Source organism: Scylla paramamosain, chromosome 4, assembly GCF_035594125.1.
Source record: "Scylla paramamosain isolate STU-SP2022 chromosome 4, ASM3559412v1, whole genome shotgun sequence".
NCBI classification, from domain to species: domain Eukaryota; kingdom Metazoa; phylum Arthropoda; class Malacostraca; order Decapoda; family Portunidae; genus Scylla; species Scylla paramamosain.
The window spans coordinates 15,685,413-15,698,515 of record NC_087154.1 but is presented as its reverse complement, the minus strand read 5'-3'; the positions used below and the strand labels follow the sequence as shown (position 1 = coordinate 15,698,515).

General features: G+C 45.0%; 1 non-coding gene across 1 annotated transcript; it reads right to left on the bottom strand.

The window, feature by feature from the left end:
• Positions 1–7,518: 7,518 nt before the first annotated feature.
• Positions 7,519–7,590, bottom strand: Trnaw-cca (transfer RNA tryptophan (anticodon CCA)). The gene has a single exon. It is a non-coding gene; the product is annotated as a tRNA-Trp (tRNA).
• Between the last annotated feature and the right edge of the window lie 5,513 nt (positions 7,591–13,103).

The window sequence follows — 13,103 nt, the reverse complement described above, 5'->3', positions numbered from 1 at the left end:
GGGAAAGACGCAAGAAATTGTAAGGCTCCCTGTACCTTCGCCGAGTCTTTAAACCCCAACAGCGAACACTAGCGGCGCATAGTGTTCGCGACACCTCGTCTGCGCTACTGAAGTTGTATGACCCTCTCTCCCGGACCAAGTTCCTCATCGACTCTGGTGCAGACGTCAGTATCCTCCCTGCCCCTGGTGTAGACCGGACGTTACCTCCCCTCCTTCACCTTCACGCCGCCAATGGTACGGAGATTCCTGTGTACAAGCGACGCACCTTGCAACTTCACCTGAACCTCCGCCGTACCTTCGAGTGGACGTTCTACGTAGCAGCTGTCACGCAACCAATTCTAGGTGCCGACTTCCTCCGACACTTCGGTCTCCTAGTGGACATCAAGGGTCGGAAGCTGCTCGATCCTCTCACCTCAGTCACAACAAAGGGACAGATCACTCATGGTGATAGCACACAGATCTCCCTCGTCAAGGCAGACCACCAGTTCTCCTCCCTGCTGAAGTCCTTCCCTACGCTGACGCAGCCGTACTCAGCCAGCAAGCCGGTCACACACCACGTCTCGCACCACATCGAGACCAAGGGACATCCTACCCACGCCAAGGCCCGCCGCCTAGCTCCAGAGCGCGCCAGACACGCCAAGGCAGAGTTCGAGTCCCTCATTCAGCAAGGCATCATACGGCCCAGCTCCAGCAACTGGTCTTCCGCTCTCCACATCGTGCCTAAGAAAAATGGCGAACTACGACTATGTGGAGACTACCGCGCTCTCAACTCTCGCACCGTCGAGGACAGGTACCCAGTGCCTAACATCCAGGACTTCTCTTCTCAGCTCTCCGGATGCACCTACTTCTCGAGGATCGACCTTGTGAAAGCTTTTCACCACATCCCCGTCCATCCAGCGGACATTCCGAAGACTGCTCTCATCACACCCTTCGGATTGTTCGAGTACGTCAGGATGCCCTTTGGTTTGAGGAATGCCGCTCAAACCTTCCAACGCTTCATTGATGAAGTCCTTCGAGGTCTCCCCTTCTGCTTCACGTACATCGACGACTTCCTCATCGCCAGTCCTGACGCAGAGACGCACCAACAGCACCTCCAGCAAGTACTCACCCGTTTGCAAGACTACGGGGTGCAAGTCAACGTCGACAAGTCTGTGTTTGGGGTCCCCTCCATCACCTTCCTTGGCCACACTGTCTCCTTGGAAGGCATCACTCCACTGCAAGAAAAGTGCGAGTCCATCCAGAACTTCCCCAAGCCTACAACACAGCGCCAACTCAAGCAATTCCTGGGGATGCTGAACTACTACAACCGCTTCATCCCCAGCTGCTCACTACTTCTTCAGCCCCTCTACGCGATGATCAAGCCTTGCAAGAGAGGACAGTCCATCTCCTTAGTCTGGACTCCAGCCACTGAGAAAGCCTTCACAGCAGCAAAACAAGCTCTCAGCTTTCCTGCCCCAGATGCCATCATCTCTATCGCCACAGACGCTTCTGACATCGGCATCGGAGCAGTTCTACAGCAGTATGTCGACGGAGGTTGGAAACCGCTCTCTTTCTTCTCAAAGAAATTTAACAAGGCGGAATCCAAGTACAGTACTTACGACAGGGAACTTCTCGCCATCTACAAGGCCATCAAGCGTTTCCGGTACTTCGTGGAAGGTCGCAACTTCCATGTATACACCGACCACAAGCCACTCACTTCGAAGTCCCTGCACATCAAGACCTCCTGTTCACCGCAACAACTGCGTCACATCGACCTCATCTCGCAGTTCACCACGGATTTGCGCTACGTCAAAGGTGAACACAACGCCCCAGCTGATGCTCTCTCGCGCAACATCTCTGCTGTGTCATCTTCTCCCATCGACTACACTGCCATCGCTGCTGACCAGGCCAACGATGAAGAGCTGCGGCAACTCCAAGACAACCCCGCACTACAGATGAAGAAGATACAACTCCCAGGAACCACAGTGCACGTTTACGCTGACACTTCCACCGATTCCTGTCGGCCCTACCTGCCGAAGACCCACCGGTATCGTGTTTTTCGTCAGCTGCACGACCTCTCCCACCCTGGCATCCGAGCATCTCAGCAGATGATGACCTCACGCTTCATCTGGTCTGGCATCAACAAAGACGTAAGGCTGTGGACCCGCACATGTGTCAAGTGCCAAGCCTCCAAGGTGTGGCGACAAACACGCTCTCCTGCGGCCGCCTTCACTCCAGTCTCTTCACGGTTCGACCACGTGCATGTCGACCTCGTTGGACCACTACCCTACTCTGACGGTTACCGGTACCTTCTCACCTGCGTCGACCGCTTCACACGCTGGCCGGAAGCTGCACCTTTGGCTGACATCACAACGGACTCCGTCGCACGTGCCTTCATCACTACTTGGATCTCCAGGTTCGGTGTCCCTCTCAGCCTCACTTCTAACCGTGGCAGCCAGTTTGAGTCCAGTGTGTGGTACAAGGTGATGTCACTACTAGGCATCCAACGCTTCAGGACAGCCAGTTACCACCCGCAGGCAAACGGCACCGTTGAGAGATTCAGCTGAAGTCTTCCTTAGCTGCCTCTGCCACACGTGCAGACTGGTCCCAGGCACTTCCTCTCGTCCTCCTTGGCATACGGACATCACTAAAGGAAGACCTACACCACTCCTCCGCCGAGCTCGTTTATGGTACCAAGCTCAGGTTACCTGGCGAACTCCTAACTCCTGCACCTCGCTCTACTCCTTGCAGCGTTCAGGACTTTGCTGCCAACCTCTCTGACTTCATGCAGCGTCTGCAGTCTGTCCAGCCTCGCACGTCTCCCTCCAAGACTTTTGTCAGCCAGGATCTGGACACTTGTACGCACGTGTTCGTCAGGGTTGACGCTGTGAAGAAGCCCCTGCAGCAGCCCTACCAAGGCCCCTTCAAAGTCCTGAGCAGGAGGAGAAAGACGGTGACTGTGGACAAGGATGGTAAGGCTGACACCATCTCCATCGACCGAGTCAAGCCTGCCTACCTCCTTCACAGTGACCCGGCCGTCATCAACACCATCGGCCAGAACGTCGCCTCCAACACCACTCGCCACAAGAAGACAGTTACGTTCCTCCTACCTCGTCACTAGGGGAGGAATACTGTAGCGGGACACAAGTCACCGCTCCTAGCACTCCGTTTTCTGTTAATTTATCACCCTTCCGTTTTTACTCTCTCTACTGCACACGCTCTTGTCTTTCATCTCTTTTTCATCACTTTATACATTTCTCTTACTTGTCACATTCTGTGCACGCTCTTTTACACATGTATTACACATCTTCTCAATACACCTTACTACTCCTTTCTTCACACAGACATACACACACACATACACTCTCTTTTTCCATAATATTGTATGTGTCGTTTGTCATGTTCAGTAATTTGTATATATATTGTTCATATTTTTGTTGAATAAACAGAGAATACCCAGGCTAAGTTTCCTTTGCCAGAGCTACAATGTTGTGTGACACTGGAAACTGTTACCCTTAAAGGACTAAACACTGGTATGACCAAGAGGCATAGTTGGGAGCCTAAACTTCTCGCTTGAGCGACTTCCAGGCGGCCAAGTAGCACTTCACCTTCGCTACAACGGTGTCCCTTAAACAGGTGAACGCCATCAACATAAAGTGAAATCTTCCCTCTCGTACCCCCAAGTGCTGAGGTCGTTGTAAACAAGAAATATTTTTCAGAGAAAATACCTGAAAATTTTGTGTCCATCCTTAAGAGAAAAGTTTAAATGAAAAAAACATCCTGAGGAGAAGCCTTGTTGTCGCCTGGCTGCCAGGTATACGAGAGGGCGAAATGATGACGCAGGCGGACGCGACGGGAAGCACCAGCCATCGTGATGAACCTCCTTGAGTGCTGGCGCTCGCGCCGCCACCCTGCGAGAAGTGATTGGCCTCAGGAAAACACAACTTTTTATTTATGTAAGAGCACCTTTGGTCAAGGGAGACAAAGCTGGTACAAAGACCTACTGAAAGTGCCAATCCCTTAAGAAAACTTCCAAAGCAAGGCCAAAATTATATTGAGGCGTCTTGAACCATCTGAAAAAGCTAGAAAAATTATCGCAACTGGACTCAACTTGGCATCAGTCCATATTAGGAATCCAATCAGTTTGTTATGACTTGCCAGCTTGTAAAAGATGTACCATGCTATTACAATAACAAACCCTGAATTCTGAGAACATTGCAGTATTCGCGCGCCATTATTATCAATGAAAACAAGCTATTTGGTTCAGTGTATGTCCGGGATTTACGGTGAGTGTTACATAATTACCATTAGTGTAGCTTAAAGGTTCAAGCTGTTTTAAGGCCTGTTTAAGTTAATGACATGTTTTCTTATTCTAAATCATTGCGGTTATTTCTTTTTCAACTGCAGGCTGAGATCATGACACATCAAAGTGTAGACACTCTGGCTTAGATTAAAAATATATAAATAAATAAAGCTATACAAGAGTATATCAATTTTTGTATGAAGCACTGCAACGTAATCAGTGTTGTACATGAAGCAGACACTGGTTAATTGAAAGAACACTAAACCTTACTATGTTTGTCTGCACTAAAACATCAATGCGTCGCTCTTAATGCTGTACGAGGAAGAAGCGGGTAATCAACAAAGTGTTTTGTGTGCATGAAAAAATAAAGAGAACTTTCTCCTAAAAAAATTCATCATCTTGGTAACTTTTCTTATTGGCACAGAGGCAGATTAATTTCGCCACCTTATACTGAGTGGTTTCTAATTTCCAAATAACTTTTTAGAGTGAGCAGACGAAAATTTACCTCCTCTAAGGAGTGAGGCTTTACCAACTTTGTTTAAACGTAATCTAACTTCCTCGAACACTAAAGAAAAACACTGAGAGACATCCAGACAGGAAGACACACCGAAACAACAAACAGATAGACAGATCGACAAAAACAGTGGCCACGTGTACAGCTGAGTGAGAGGCCTCCATAACGCACGACCTTAGTGGGTCTGAATCAACAAAACTGAACCCTCCCAGTTTTACAATAAGACCATGACAAACCAAGATATTGTAAGATATCTACACTACTAAATAAGCGTATGACTATGTTCATCTCATTTCTACACTCGCTGCTGTTACAACTGTTTGGGCTACTTTCTCTACAGTATGGCCTCAGCTTTGCCACGGCCTTGCCACAGCCCTGTCACGTCACGCCCTTCCCAGTTAGTCTCATCACAACCAAGCGACACCACCACCACCATCTCCAGCCATTCCCCGGCAAACAAGCACGTCTCACGCCACACATCGTTATTCCTTGTAGCGCTAATCAAGAGGAAGTCTAATCCGCACTGTACGTTTCAACTGTATACTATAAGAGATAACTTTCTTCCCGAACGAGGCCCACACGTCTAGGCATTATAGTGGTTCATTTCCTGGGGAATGCTGTTCATGGGATATCTCGTATGAAAAAAAGATAAGAATGTGACTGACCTTTATTCTGAGTTGATTTTATTTTATCTATCTATTTATTTATTTATTCAAGACGGAGTTGCTCAGAATCTACGGAAAGTAAGATTTGTTTTCTACTTTTATCTTTTCTCTCTAACCACGGATGTCGCATAACTAACTAAATACTTTAATGTTAGTATGGTTTGTTAGTATCACATCAAGCTTATCGGAAGTCGTTTAAAGGATAATACAAAGATTTATCGGTTTTAACATGACACACACGATACTTATTCTCCTTCCTTCCTTCCTTCCTATGACCTCGACTGTGTTGAAACAAACTGGGAACAGCGAGCAGAGGGTAATTTTTCGGGTATTTAGTGTTGTTTCCTCCCTTCTTTACTCATTGTCCGTGTGTGTGTGTGTGTGTGTCATCTCTAACCAGTTTAATCAACCCCGTCACAATTTATTCCTGCCTTTCTCTTTGCTCTTCAGCCACACCGCAATGACAGGACGTTAGTTAATAAAATGAAGGGAGTGTGTGCAGGTTAACTCGATAAACTGCCTTCATCCTCCACCCAGTGCATGCAAATCCCTCTTGGTGAAAACAGTACTTCTCATTCTTTTTCAGTAAAATTCTATTTGACTATTATGTAAACTGATTAGTGAAAAGGAATGGAACCGCTTAATACTACTATTACTACTCCTATTAAACACTCCTCCAATGAAAACTACAAATATCTGTCAGTCCAGGAATGCTCTTAAGTCAAAGCTTTATAAAATGGCAAGGCACTGCAGTAAAGCTCCCACTGTGAATAACCCTGTCAGCTCCATTAGTCACGTATCTAGCACCTAAGTGCGCTTGGAACTTTTTATTGCATCTGTCTCGTATTGGGGCTGGATTCTGCAGGCTGATCAGGGACGCTCTACCCTCCCATTGGCTGAAAAGATGATAAGCTTACCTGCGTGTTCTGTTTCAACAAAACAAACGCAACTCCAACACTCCGTCGACTAAACCCCAAAGTGCTGCTCGGATCAGCTTTATAATTTGCGGCTTAACTTTGTGTCCGCTGAACCTTTTTATCATAGGACATTGTGTAAGAATATATATACGAGATTTAGCTTTTACCGCCCATAGCGAAGGAAATATATGAGAAATGAGAATCTCCGCTGAGGATGGCGCTGCAACGTATGAATTAACTAATTTTTAAAGTTGCGATGGTGAAAACTATGATGGTGTTAGTATTGACGTTTGTGGATAATCAATAAAAAGGCAAAATGGCATAGAGGTGACAAGGAATGAAGATATTTACAGTGATAACAATGGTGGCACTTCTTCTACTGACAGTAAAAGACCCAAATATCAGTGCTATTTGTAGGAAAGCAACAGCGGCAACGTGGTAAAAACATCTATGACAGTGAAGACAAAACAGTGACGATCGCAATGACTGTCTAGAAAATTTTTTCTGTTATATATTTTTATGAGTGACAATTTCAGTGTTTTTCTCCCGTTTTTCTGTCCTAGTCCATCCTACTTCACACGCTAAGAGAGAGAGAGAGAGAGAGAGAGAGAGAGAGAGAGAGAGAGAATATGGGGCGCGTCAATAAATAAATGAAAAACCTCCGCACCCTCAGCACAACTTTAGAATCACCGTGCAGAATTTATAGGAGACGTTTAGTAAAATGAGAACCAATAACATTCCCGGGCAGCGGCAGAAAATTTATCACACGCTCGGTTAGGAAATTGGAAACGCAAAACACAAACCTGCCTACTTTTTTTTAAGCAGAACAACCTCAGCGGCGAGGCGAGAGGTGAGCAGCATTGGGGGAGGGGCGGGGATGGGGGAGAGAGGGGGGTCATGAAAAACGGTCTCAAATAACGTTACGCTCCCTCAGGTAAACTTTAAAAAAATATTTCGACGCAAACTATTCCTATGATTGATTATACTAGAGTCGAGTTTATTGAGTCAGGTTGTGAAAATATATCATAACGGTCAATTAACTACACTCCAGTAGCCACATGTACTAAACCGCGGGAGAAAAGGACCAGCTTCAACTTAAAAAGACATCAGAGACTAAATAAGAACATGACACCGACGATGTGAACCCGGAGTGACTCGAACACCCAGCCTTCTGATCTGGAGTCAGACGCACTACCATTGCGCCACGGGGCCGGTGTGAGAATTAACCGCGACCGAAGCAAAGACGCAAGAGGAGAGATAGGGGTAAAGGGTTAGGGTGAGGAAGAGCAAGGAGGAGAGAACGTTGAAAAGAGGCAAGAGGAAAGGTGAGGATGAAGAATTAGGATGAGGAAAGAGGAGAGAAGTGGAACATACAGGAGGTGGACGAGGAGAGAGGAGAAAAGGTGGTAGATAAGTAAAAGACTGAAGAGGAGAGGTAAAAAATGGAAGAGGAGGAGGAAGAGGAAGAGGAGGACGAGAAGGAAGAGGAGGAGGAGGAGGAAGAGTACGATAAAAATATGAAGAGCAACGTAACAAAAGCAGATAAGGTCTTTTACTACAATAACATATCCAGCTTTACCTGAGCACTATTCTACTTCCAAAAGAAAATTCCCCAGCCCTTTATAAGACCACTATCCCCAGCACACTGCCGGCAGATATGGTGGCGACATCGACATATCTATTGAGAATATATATATATAAATGAAAACTGTCCCCACAGCACAAAGGAAGCCTTACTAATACATACGACGCAGAGTGAAGGTCTTACAACCGACTTAACACGTGACCCGGGACGCTGCAACTCGGAAACGAAGTGATCGAAGGTCTTAAGGATATAAAGTAGGTTTCTTTTCTTTCCTTCTTCTCTTTCGCGTAAATAATGAGATATATGGTAACTTAAAGAGAGACTAAAATGTTATGTATTATCAAGTAAAGATTTCTCGGTAAAGTGGAGAAGGAAAGGGATATCTGGCTGGGCTTTGAACAACTATGTAAAATTGTAAAATATTAACCGAGTGAAAGTTTTCCAGTCACGTAAATGATGAAATCTATGGGGAGACTAAAATGATCGTAATATAAGGTACCGATTTCTCGTTAATGTGAAGAGGTGGAAATAGATCTCTGTCTGGCTTGGCTTTGAACAACTATGCATAATTTCAAAATATCTACTTCACAGGGTAAGCGACTGAGCGATAAACATCTAAGTGAATCATGAACCATCATAGTATTGTCGCAACTGATATGCACGCAAGGCTGCTTTTTCCCTCTGAGCGACAACGCGCCTTGAAGAAACATTCCAGCCCAAGTCATCTGGTATGTCGGTGCTTCCTGCCGCGGTGTTGGTGGCTGTGCGTTCAAGGCATTCCGAGTGTTGCGTTAAATCTACTTTACTGCAACAAGCCCCTGAGCAACAATGTCTGTACTAGAAAACACAGACTGAAACGCATGTACGCACGTCTTTCCTGAAATGTTTTTGTAACGCTGTTGTAGGTACAGTCCCCTGCGTTTCCGCGTTCATGACTCAGAGTTGCCAATGTGTGAATCGCCTGCCGTGAACCGCCCCGCCTGATTCGACTCGTATCCGACACACACCCCAGTCAGTACGAGGAAGAGGGAGGGTGATGGAGGATTTGGCGAGATTTGTTTCGGTTTAGAGTCGAAGCAGAGGGTTCACACCTGGCGATTCACACTATCACACGCTGGCAATGCTAAGAGGTGAACGTGGAAGTGGAGAGACTCTGGGTCAGAAGTAGAGTAACCTTTGATATTCACTGCCACTGTGCTTTGCCAATTTCCTGAATCTTACACTAATTGACTTCCGTGGGCAGTGACTTGGAGCGAGTGAAAGAATAACACCAGAGAGAGAGAGAGAGAGATATTAAGTCCCCGCTGACAATCTTCTTACAAAATCTGACTGCTAATTCTTAACAGATCAAGGACTTCAGGTTGAAAGGAAGCATCAAACGCAGTGGAAGTGAATGTTGCGTGTAGCTTGACTAGTGACTATGACTGTACTCTCCTTCCCTATTACTCGAGGTCTTTGTAACCCTCCAAGAGTTGAAGTAATGACGACGCTTATCCTCCACTTTTTAGATGGTTCTTTTGACCTTCCTTTTGGGACCGGCACCTCAGTAGCCCGTTTTCTGTGTGAGTATGAGGGGGATGCTTTTTTGTTGCCCTTAGCCAGTGTCCCTCATACATAATTAAAAAAAACTCATCTGTCACTACACTTGAGCGATTCCAGACGGTTCTACGAAGGGAGATATAAAACTGTAGACAGGAAAAGGTTTGAACGACGAAATCATTCTCTCCTTTTGCTATCAGAAGTGTCTTTCGAAATCATGATATCCTGCCCTTCACACAGACCATCCCATTAAGACTCAGAGGCCGTAGCGTTAACTTAGGAGGTAGAAAGATCCCCCCCAGCTAATTTTCTAAAGGTTTTTCCCAACTAAGATCCTCATAAAGGCCCTGGGAGAAATATATTACCTTTTATTTCGCTCGAATATGCACACTATTATGTTGTATGTCACAGATAGCCGTGTCACTAATGGTGATGGTGGTGTCAGTGATAATGGTGACGATAATGAGAAGGAGGAGGAAGAGGAGGAAGAGAAAAAAGAAAGACAAAAATAGAAACGAAAATTTATAAGTGAAGAAGAAAGGAAAACAAATTGAAGATGTGGAATTAAAAATGTCGAGAGAGAGAGAGAGAGAGAGAGAGAGAGAGAGAGAGAGAGAGAGAGAGAGAGAGAGAGAGAGAGAGAGAGAGAGAGAGAGAGATAGAGAGAGAGAGAGAAAATTTTTGGTGTAACATTGGTTTGAACAAAGGCGGGCGCGCTGTCAGTACGGGAAGTTGGGGAGAGAAAGAGACAAAGAGGAGGAGGAGGAGGAGGAGGAGGAGGAGGAGGAGGAAAGAATATAATAACAAGAAAACATAAGAAAAAGAAAAATGTCATAAAGACGCTAAGGAATAGATTTATAGTCACACACACACACACACGCACAAACACACACACACACACAGCTTGATAGATTTATTCTCATTTAACATCACACCAGCAAAGTTATTTGTTTCTTACAAATTCCTGTGTGTGTGTGTGTGTGTGTGTGTGTGTGTGTGCGGAAAATGTCGGGAAGGAGGGGGAAAAATAGAAGAGAGTAGAGGGAGAAGAATAATGATGGAGATAAGAAAACGGACGGGAGTGGTGGAGGGAGAAGGAAGGAAGGAAGGAGGGAAGGCAGAAAGGATGGATGGATGGAGTGAGGGAGGGACGAATAGGAAGAAAGGAAGAAAGAAAGAAGAGAAATAATGAAGACGATGGGTAAGCGATAAAGAAAGAAGCACTGAAGGGAGAGAAAGAGAGGACTGAGGAAAAAAAAAAAAAATGTCTTGTAACGAAATTAAATGAAGAAGAGTCATTATTTTGAAGGGAGCGGGAAAGAAAAAGTAATAATATCGATGATTGACGCGACAAAGAATATCATCAGCGGCGAGAAACGGGATATAAAATGATGCAAGACATGAATCCACTTGACGCTCCTCCTCCTTAAAAAAGAGAGATTTATTTATTTCAAAGGCGCGTGAAGGCAATGACGCTGAACGGAGGGAGGAGGGAATACGATGGCCAGGAGTGTCGGCAAGTCTCATGCTCTCGTGCCAAATGAAATAGAAAAATACTGGAATAATGGAAGATGTGCATGGACGTGAAAACTTGACGATAAAAGAAGAGATACGATGGAATCAAAGAAATATTTATAAAGGTGAATGGAAGAATACTGTCTTCTTTGCTAATTTAAATAAAAAAAAATGAATTTCGAGGTGCACAAGAGAGAGAGAGAGAGAGAGAGAGAGAGAGAGAGAGAGAGAGAGAGAGAGAGAGAGAGAGAGAGAGAGAGAGAGAGAGAGTGAATAGCAAGTTGATACTCCTCTCTGCTAAATGAAACACAATATGCCTTAAAAACCCACAGTGTCTGGAAAGCGACACACGTCTGGAGCCTCAACAGATGCCTGAATATGAGCGGAGGCCGAAATGTGCGTAACGGAAAACAATAACTTGAAACTTCAATAATCGTAACTCAAATACTTGAATATAATCTGATAGCATAGAATTTTTAAGGATCTAGGAAGTCAAGGATCTGGGTCAGCTGAACAGTCTTACCACGACGAGTTACCGCCTTGCATCTGCCGCCAATGTTACTGTCACCGATACACCGCCTGCAAATGCCGCCGTAATCATTGCAGAGACACTTACTCCTGAAGGGAACGGTGGCGGCGCACAAAGAGGCCAAGTTTTATGGTCGCGTCGGGTAAAACCAAAGTCTATATTGTGAGAACACTTCCTGGTGAAAAGAACAGATACACCTGACAAAAGCTTTACGTATCTCGATGGCACTGAGATCCTAAGGAGGTTTCCAGAGCTTGGTACTGCTACTGGCTGGTGCACTCTACTGTCTCGAACTGAATAGCCTTTCTCTTTATCAGCAATAAGAGTCTGTGGTCTCAAACACTTGGACGTCTTATCTCGACTACTTTTCACAGGCTGTAGTGAAAGTTATTGGGGTTTTCAATGTTGTTTTCATGATTACATGAATTTAATAAGGATTCTGCATCATCAATAGGGAAAATACCCATGAAAATACGTCTAATCACCTCTGTGGTCTTTGAAAATAGTCCTGATGAGGGAGAACAAAGCGCTAAATACTACAGGTTAGGAATGACGTCAGTTTGTGTGCAGCGAGTCGATAACCTCCTTGCAAGACTCACTCGTGTTCTGGTGTACCGTACTGAAAGGCATCACGTGGATTATGTTCCTGTTATATTTTCTTTGGGAATGAGTTTGAAGATTGTCACGGGCTGCTAGTTTGTTAGAATATATTAAAAAAAAAAAAAAGGCACGATAACTATGTACGTATATAGAAATGAAGTGAGTGATTTCATTTACGAGAGAAAACACTTTTTGACCACCAGAAGCCGATGAGTCCAATTCTAAATTTACTTGTACATTTACCTGCATATCTACATATCTCAAGGACAAACCACCTCATTTCTACTGAAAAATTATTTCGAGATTCCTCGCTATGGAATCCCCGTAATGCACCTGTAACTGCGCGCACATTAAAGTGTGTGAGCCGCGCGTGACGCAGTGCACCGGCGCTCCTGTGTTCAGATTCCAGCCTCGTATCAGGGAGCTTTACAGAGCTGAAGTAACTTTTAATCATTAGGACCTGCCTGTGTTCATGCTCACCTCAACTTGTGCCACGCATTTTAAAGTTATAACAATGCTACGATTTGATCCGCTGCAGATTTGCCGACATTACAACTAACAAGGACTGAAACTGAAAAAAAATTTCACAATAGCTGCTATCCTAACTACAATTCCTCTTGGTCTGCTAGCCATTAAAGTTACGTGAAACATTACGTACATTTTTTTTCATTTTTACGCTGGAGAAAATACCTAAGCTCTAATACATGAATTACAGTAACTCGTGCAGACTGATATCGGTAAGTACTGAGTGAAGACATCATTAGGCAACTAAATAACAGCACGACGAAGGCAGGTCACTCATAACGCTCAAGTACTCGCGTGAAAAGATAACATAAAGAACACAAGTAAGAGAGTACCATCACCACCCGAACTAATAATGGAAAATACTAGTCGTGGGTGCTTACGCTGGAATGTGAATCAGCGGGGCACACAACGAGGACCAGTAGAGAATAAAGT